This window comes from Quercus lobata, chromosome 4 (genome assembly GCF_001633185.2).
Source record: "Quercus lobata isolate SW786 chromosome 4, ValleyOak3.0 Primary Assembly, whole genome shotgun sequence".
NCBI lineage: Eukaryota > Viridiplantae > Streptophyta > Magnoliopsida > Fagales > Fagaceae > Quercus > Quercus lobata.
The window spans coordinates 3,902,769-3,911,048 of NC_044907.1; positions in this window are offsets into that span (position 1 = coordinate 3,902,769).

An 8,280-nucleotide genomic window follows, 5' to 3' on the forward strand; every position below is an offset into this window, starting at 1 on the left:
TAAAAATAAAAAAGAAATGTACACCATAATAAGACTGTTTTATAAAATAATTTCACTGTATGTGTCACTAATCTCCCACAAAAGTAACATGGCATAGCTTCCTCCAATAAGGCATCTCTAGGATTTTTATTTTTATTTTTCCTTTAAATAACAAGTTTCTCATCATTTATGCTAATCTAAACAAGGTTATTAATTTCTTATTATTTCTATGAATGTGACTTTTGCTAAAGATACGTATCAGTAACGGTAGAGAAGATCGAGTTGAAAAGTTTTTTTTTGTTATGTCATATTTTTGAATTAGACAAGGTGCTTTTATTGGTTTGAAGTGCCACATCAATTATACACCATGATTACTTAATAAATTTATATATATATATATATATATATATATATCATATCATATTATATATAATAAAAGTTAGGCTTAAACGCCGTGGTTGCGCCAAGTGGCTTCACCATATTGTAGAAATTTTTTTAGATTTTTAGATTTTAAAAATATATATAATTTTTATTCTCCTATAATTTCTAAGTTGATAAAATATATCCTAAATTTTGTTCTTATCAACATCCTTTTTTTTTTTTTTTTTGGATAAAGTAGCAATTTGTGTTTTCCTATTTAATTTTTACTTAAACTTCTTTTACCTCATATCAACTACTTATTCTATAATTCATATAATTTTTTTTTTAACGTAGAATTGTGAGAGATTTTAGTATTGTGAAAGATATAATTAAAATACGTTAGAAATAAGATTTTTAAGATAAATTTAGAAGTTGATAAAAAATCTTAATTGATAAAAAAAAAAACTGCTACACGTACTGCTTAAAGTCTTCTTATCTTCTTCTTTTTTTTTAATAAAAATTCTTCTTACTGATTAATACACTTCTTTTTATAGCCTTAGGTTTCTCTTCACTTCCAAATTCTTTATTTACATACCTTCTCTTTATTTTATTATTTTGAAATTAATTAAAAATATTAATCTCATTATAATTTAAAGTTCTACATTAGTTAAACCTCTTTTAAGTTGATATATCATCTATTTTTTTGGAGAAAGAGAAACTCACATCAACATATAAAAATCCTCTAATGCCCCGCACCTCAAGCTCACTCTTAACCGTATGATGATTTCTCAGAGTTTTTACTTTCAACATGGTGAGCAAAGCAAAGAGCAAAGCAAGAAGAGCAAGAGGTTTGGTTTGGTACCAGGTTTTAGGTATACGAAAGCCAGGGTTTTTACATTAGTTAGGGAATGCTTGGTATGATTGTTGGGCTGAAATTAGTCATATGTATCTCTATAATCATTAAATTGCAAGAAAAAAGTAAAAAGATTGTATCTTTTTTGTTTTTGGCTTCAATTTATGTGCAGATAACAAGTTATTGGAAATGGGTTTTAAGTCAGTTTATAAATTACAGGAGATATTTCCAAAGGTATTAAAAACTTGGTCACGTTCCATTCTTTTAGTTATTTATTTATTTTTGTTGTTAAATTGCTACACGTACTACTTTAATTCTTTTTATATTTTAATAAAAATTCTTCTTATCAATTAATACACTTCATTTTATAGCCTTAGGTTTCTCTTCACTTCCAAATTCTTTATTTATATACCTTCTCTTTATCTTATTATTTTTAAATTAATTAAAACTCTTAATCTCATTATAATTTAAAGTTCTTGATAAGGGTAAAAATTGTGAATGTGAATATTCATGAATCTATCATGAAGCGACGTTCAAAATAGACCCGTCGGCCTCACTTGTCATAAATGGAAAGCTGACACTACTAAGCTGAAGGGAGTAGGCGAAGCTAACGACCCTAACGAAGCTGACGACCCTAACAAGGGAGTAGACGAAGCTGACGACCCTAACGAGGCTGACGACCTCAATGAGGGAGTTGGCGAAACTGACGACCCCGACGAGGGGGTAGGCGAAGCTGACGACCCTGTCGAGGCTGACGACCTCGACGAGGGAGTAGACGAAGCTGACAACCCCGACGAGGGGGTAGGCGAAACTGACGACCCTGACGAGGCTGACGACCTCGACGAGGGAGTAGGCGAAGCTGACAACCCCGACGAGGGGGTAGGCGAAGCTGACGACCCTGACGAGGCTGACGACCTTGACGAGGGAGTAGGCGAAGCTGATGACCCCGACGAGGGGGTAGGCGAAGCTGACGACCTTAACGAGGCTGACGACCTTGGCAAGGGAGAAGGCAGTAAGCTGAAGACCGTAAGCTGAAGGCAGTAAGCTGAAGGCAGTAAGTTGAAGTCAGTAAGCTGAAGAGAGTAGGCTGAAGAGAGTAAGCTGAAGATAGTAAGCTGAAGGCAGTAAGATGAAGCTGAAGATAGTAAGCTGAAGATAGTAAGCTGAAGGCATTAAGCTGAAGGCATTAAACTGAAGGCAGTAAGCTGAAGGCAGTAAGATGAAGCTGAAGAGAGTAAGCTGAAGATAGTAAGCTGAAGGCAGTAAGCTGAAGGCTGTAAGCTGAAGAGAGTAAACTGAAGAGAGTAAGTTGAAGGTAGTAAGCTGAAGGGGATGCACAAAGCTGACGGTCCCGACATAACCTTGACTTGGCTTCCACGCATGGGTATATAAGGAAATACCTTGCACATCACGCTCAGTGTTAAATTCCTACCAGGAAAGGATTCCGCAAAATACGCTCATAAAGACTCCTATAAGGAAAAGACTTCTACAGCAAGAAAAAGAAGTCAATCCTCTATTACTATAAAAGCCCCAATATCCTCACTAGCTAAGGTACGCATAATTTACCATCTCTAACACTTTAGAGTTGTGAGAAGTTCTAACTTGACCTTCGGAGGGTATTTGGCCGGCACCACACCGGTGCTCTCTGCAAGATCTTCTCTTTTTGTGTTGTGCAGGCATTGTTTCGAGCACGTGAGTGTCGTGTAGCTCACTGACGATTTTTCGGCATCATCAGTTCTATATTAGTTAAACCTAAATTTACCCTTTTTGTTTGAGTCAGATTAGTTATTTTTGTGGGTTTCCTTCTCTGGCCTCACAATTTCAAACAAATTTTTTAAAATTGTTTATTTAAATTTTATTTTGGACACTAATAGCAATCGAGTTTCAACTTATGGTCCTGTGCTTTAAGAGTATTTATTAATGAACTATTTAAGGAGAGTTTTGGCATTTGTTAATAGACCAATATAAGGAAAATTTGGAGAAGAGAAACTCACATCAATATATAAAAATCCCCTAATCCCCAAGACATATATATGTGGTATGTATTTCTCTTCTTTAAAAAAAAAAAAAAAACTCTTTTTAGGTGGTTAACATAGTTTATTGAAGTTTTTTTTTTTTTTTTTTGGCTTACCATTATGTTTTGATTTGGACAATTTGCACAATTTATTAATGCTACAGATATGTCTAATCAATAGAAATAGATTAATTTATTAGAGTATTCCTAACAATGAATTTCTTGATTATTCCTAAATGCTTTGTTAAATGAATGTTGCTACATCACATGATTATTTTGATACTTTGTTAAATGATTTTTGTTGTCGAACTCACACAAATAACTAAAGAATTATATGGATTAAACTTCACGGTTTATATATATATTGCTAATATATCTATACATCACACATTTAATTAAAAATTATATGTTCTACACTTATACTTCTATTATATGAGAAAATTTTACTTTTTAAAATCTTTATTATGCATCAAGTGGTTAGGTCTTTATTTCTTCTGTAGTTGCACGATTTTCCTGGCCCAAATTCGATTGATCAGGTCCTGGCCCAAAGCGCAACCCACAATAAATATTTGTAGAGGATAGGTCAAAGAACTTGGCCTCAGCGTGTCTATTCAGTCTGATGCATGGGCAATATGGTTGCAGAAAATAAAGACATGAAAATGGATCTCTCGCGTATAAGTTTATTTCTTTAGTTCCTTATACAGAAATTTTCGTCCCCTTCTCTAAGGGACTCCACTACATTATATAGTTCCCTTCTCTCATCTCAACCTTACACTTGTTGACTATCTAAGCACCTACTTGAGTGGCTGTCCCATCAGACGCCTTCATCTCTCCCCATGTGAGTTGCAGAGGCCAAGGCGGTACTGTTCAGGGGTCATTTCCTCATTAATGCGGCCAAGAGGGTGGTTGGGGCGCAATTAATGTGGTGGTAGCTCTCCATGGGATATTTTGGATTTTATTCATTTTATATGTTGGGAGGATGAACTGAAGTGGCTGGGGAGAGCTCCTCGTATGGGCTTCGTGAGGTCCGAGGAAGAGTTACTCCTCGAACAGGTTTCCTTGGCGTTTATTGGGATTGAGTAATGCTTCATACGTGGTTTCTCTTCGGACATGACGCTCCTCGGACGGGCCTGAATTTGGAATGGCCCATCATATTGGGCCGGGCCCCACATCTTCATATATTATTTTTTGCACTAATATCATGAAAACAAGCCTATAAGGGGTAACTAAAACTCACCTGTATTTGACTTTCCCATTATATTTTGAATCTTAAATTTTAATGTCTTGCAAATTTAGTATATGTTAGCTATGATTTATGTTGATTCATATTGGTGGGTATGGATGCCGCTAATATATGGTTTATACTCTATAGCTTTTTCCTAGCAGGTTGGATACTCAACAACTTATATATATATATATATATATGGGTGTGCAGGACATTGCCAAAAGGTATCACTTCTTAATTTTCATCATATCCAAATGCTAATGAAGTTATTTTCGATTTGGCATCTCCTTTTATATTAGTTACATAATTATCTACCGTTTTCCATTTAATTAATTTTGGACTTATATATGATTTTTTTAATAGAAAACTTTACTTTAGTTTTATTATCTATTTTATTATTTAATTTTAATTAAATTAATAAATATTTTATTTAGTATGCACATTATTCTTGATTAAGCCGTGCATCGCACGGGTATAATACTAGTATATATATATATATATATATATATATATCTAAAATTTTAAGCGTAGCATTTATTGTTGCTACGCTCCAGTTGAGCCACATTATTGCCATGTCACAAAGTTTTTCTTTCCCATTTTTTTTTGGGTTTCCACTTCATATATTCTCTTTAATCAATCCCATTCTCTCTCTCAACTCATCATCTTCCCATCAAACAAACGGCTAATGTTTATACTATTAATGACTTTTCCATTAAATCCAAATCCCCTTAAATTCAGCAATCAATCATTCTCTCTCTCTGACTTATCATCTCCTTATCAAAAAAACGGCTTCTTTCCCCCATCAAAACATTCAATTACTTCCCTTTGGATTTAAAACCCATTGATTTTTCTTTTATATATTTTTTTATATATATGTAGGTTGTGAATTGCTTTCTTTCCACCCCATCAGTCACCAAATTACATCTAGAATTGGAAGGTCCATTTAAGGTTAGTTTTTCTTTTTCTTCCCTTGAACTTCTTTGCTTTTTTCTTTTTTCCAATTTTCAATTGATATTCTATCTCTTTGTATTCATGTTTACAATTTGTCTTTATATTATTATGTTTTACCCATTAAAATTGTTAGTGTCTAAAGAATTGGATGCATTTTATTGATTTAGTACATGATCATTTGCCTCCCATTTGTTTATTTTATTTTCTGAATGGCTTTGTATTTTTTAAATTAAATACTACATAAATTCTTGCTACTTTTCTTTTAATCTCCTCTAAATCTATGCTAATTTTTAACTTCTTAGGATAACTTGGAATAGGAAACAAAATATTATGATTGATAGGTATGGATCATATGTTGTTCCTCTTTTTCTTTGTAGTTGGGATTATAACTTAGTTTAATATGGTTATTTTCATTAATTTTTTGACAAATTATGATGTAAAGGTTTGTATTGGATTTTCTTTTCCAAGGTTGTAAATACCATTTTTTTTTTCAATTGATATTCTATTTCTTTGTATTCATATTTACAATTTTTTTTACATAATTGCGTTTTACCCATTAAAATTTTTTGTTTTTAAAGAATTGGAATGCGTTTTATTGATTTAGTACATGATCATTTGCCTCTCATTTGTTTATTTTATTTTTTGAAGAGCTTTGTAATTTTGTAAATTAAATACTACATAAATCCTTGCTAATTTTCTTTTAATCTCATCTAAATCAATACTAATTTATAACTTCTTAGGACAGCTTGGAAGAGGAAACAAAAAATTATGATTGATAAGTATTGACTGTATGGTGTTCCTCTTTTTCTTTGTATTTGGGTACCATTTATCTTCTCCCAAAAAAAAAAAAAAAAATCTTACAATTTATAACTATTGCATCCATTTTATGACTATGGACATGCATGCAATATTGCTTTATGTTTCCATGGTAATACTAATGTCCATTACTTTGAAATTAAAAAATTCTCTCAATTGAAGCATATACCTTGATGTGATCTCATTCTTAGGAAATCCTGCAACTTAATTCAAATCATGCTAACCAATATATATATATATATATATATAATAAATAGAATGATTTTGTATAGTCCAGCATGAACTAAATCATATTACCTTAGTAATTAGCTTAATTAAGCTTATCTAATTCTCAAGAAAAAAAAAAAAAAAAAAAAAAAAAAAAAAAAAAAAAAAACCTTAAACTTATATCTTATTGTTCAATTTGGCTATGATATGTTGCACTTCAATCCATCATACTCTTTAAATATTCAAAAATATAATAGAAATAACATAAGAAATATAATAGATAAATTCAATAGGAAATCAACTAGGCATTTCTTTTGTACTACAAATTTCACTATTATAATTCTTAAATAATATGTACTTAAATATTCACTATTAGCTCTTTTAGAAATACAATCAATTTTTTTTTTTTTTTTTTTTTTTTGCCTTCCTATATATTTCTTCTATCTAATTGAAAAAAAAAATCCATAAAATTCTCATTTATGAAGGAAATTATTTTCTCAGATTAACATTTTTGGGAAAAAAAATAATGAATACGGAAAGTCTTAAATTTTTCATAAACCTATATGGTAGCCCAAAAGTCCTCTATTCAGACTTACTATTATGTTACTACATTGGATTTGATGAGTTTTTTTAAAAAGAATATATATATAACATTAACTATGCAACTTACTAGTTATAAATACATTTTTCAATTACTAAAACGTACAAAGTCTCTTTCTCTTCTCCAACCTTTTCTCTCCCTCAACACTTATGTATCGTATTTACATTTTTTCCTTCCATACACACACACACACATATATATTATATTTATATACGTTCTCTTTTAATCTCTCTTAAAAAAAATAAGTATAGTATTTGTGATGGAAATTTTTTTAATTATCACTACATATTTGTAATATTTTTTTAATCTCTCTATTAATTATCACTAAAATTTAGAAATTGTGTTTGGCTTCATTTTGCTAGGTTTTTCTCATGATCATTGGTTTATATGTTGTGAGTTGGGCTAAAGCTGCAGAACAGGGAGAGATCAAACAAGATACAGTTGCTACACGAATATTTTAGAAAGCAAGAGTATTATGATACAAAAACAAATATGGACATATATAAATAATTATACCATGAATACGTTTGCTTTCCCCTACCCCATTTATGCTATTTATTGATTGACTAAAATCAACTACGCATTTTTAATTTTTTGGAGAAATGATCAACTACACATTTAGCTTCCTTAGTTTTTCACATTTTTAAAATTGTACGGAAAAGAATAATAGAAATCAATATATGTTTTGGGGAGAAAATTTTTTGCAATAGTTGATTCTCATACATGAGTTTAGTGACTATCAAAATAGAAACTATTATAATTTTGTTTAATAGTTCTTATGTGATAAAATGGAAACAAAGTTTGGATAAATTACTCAGTAACTCCTCCAAAAATGTAAAATAATGTTAGTTTTCAAATGAAACCAACAAGATTCATTTTCATGTTCTAATAAAAATTATACATTTTCCATTTTTTAATTGTGTTGTGTTTTGATACATATCTCACACTATTATAATGTATTACAAAATATTTTGCAATATATAATAATTGAAAGTAAAGTGCAACATGTTTCCTCGCCAAAATACACACACACACACAAAATCAAGATACAGACTTCTTTACTTACATAAAATTTATTATATATATTACAATGTAATCACATTATTGTGAGATGAGTTTTGGACTATTACTTATAAATCTCAACTATTATTCTCATTCTTTACTTAACAAAAAATAATATGATATCAAAATTATCTCACACATTGCGTGGGTCTGCGACTAACTTTCCATAATATGAAGGCTTTTTTTTATAAGAAACATGAATTTTAAAGCTA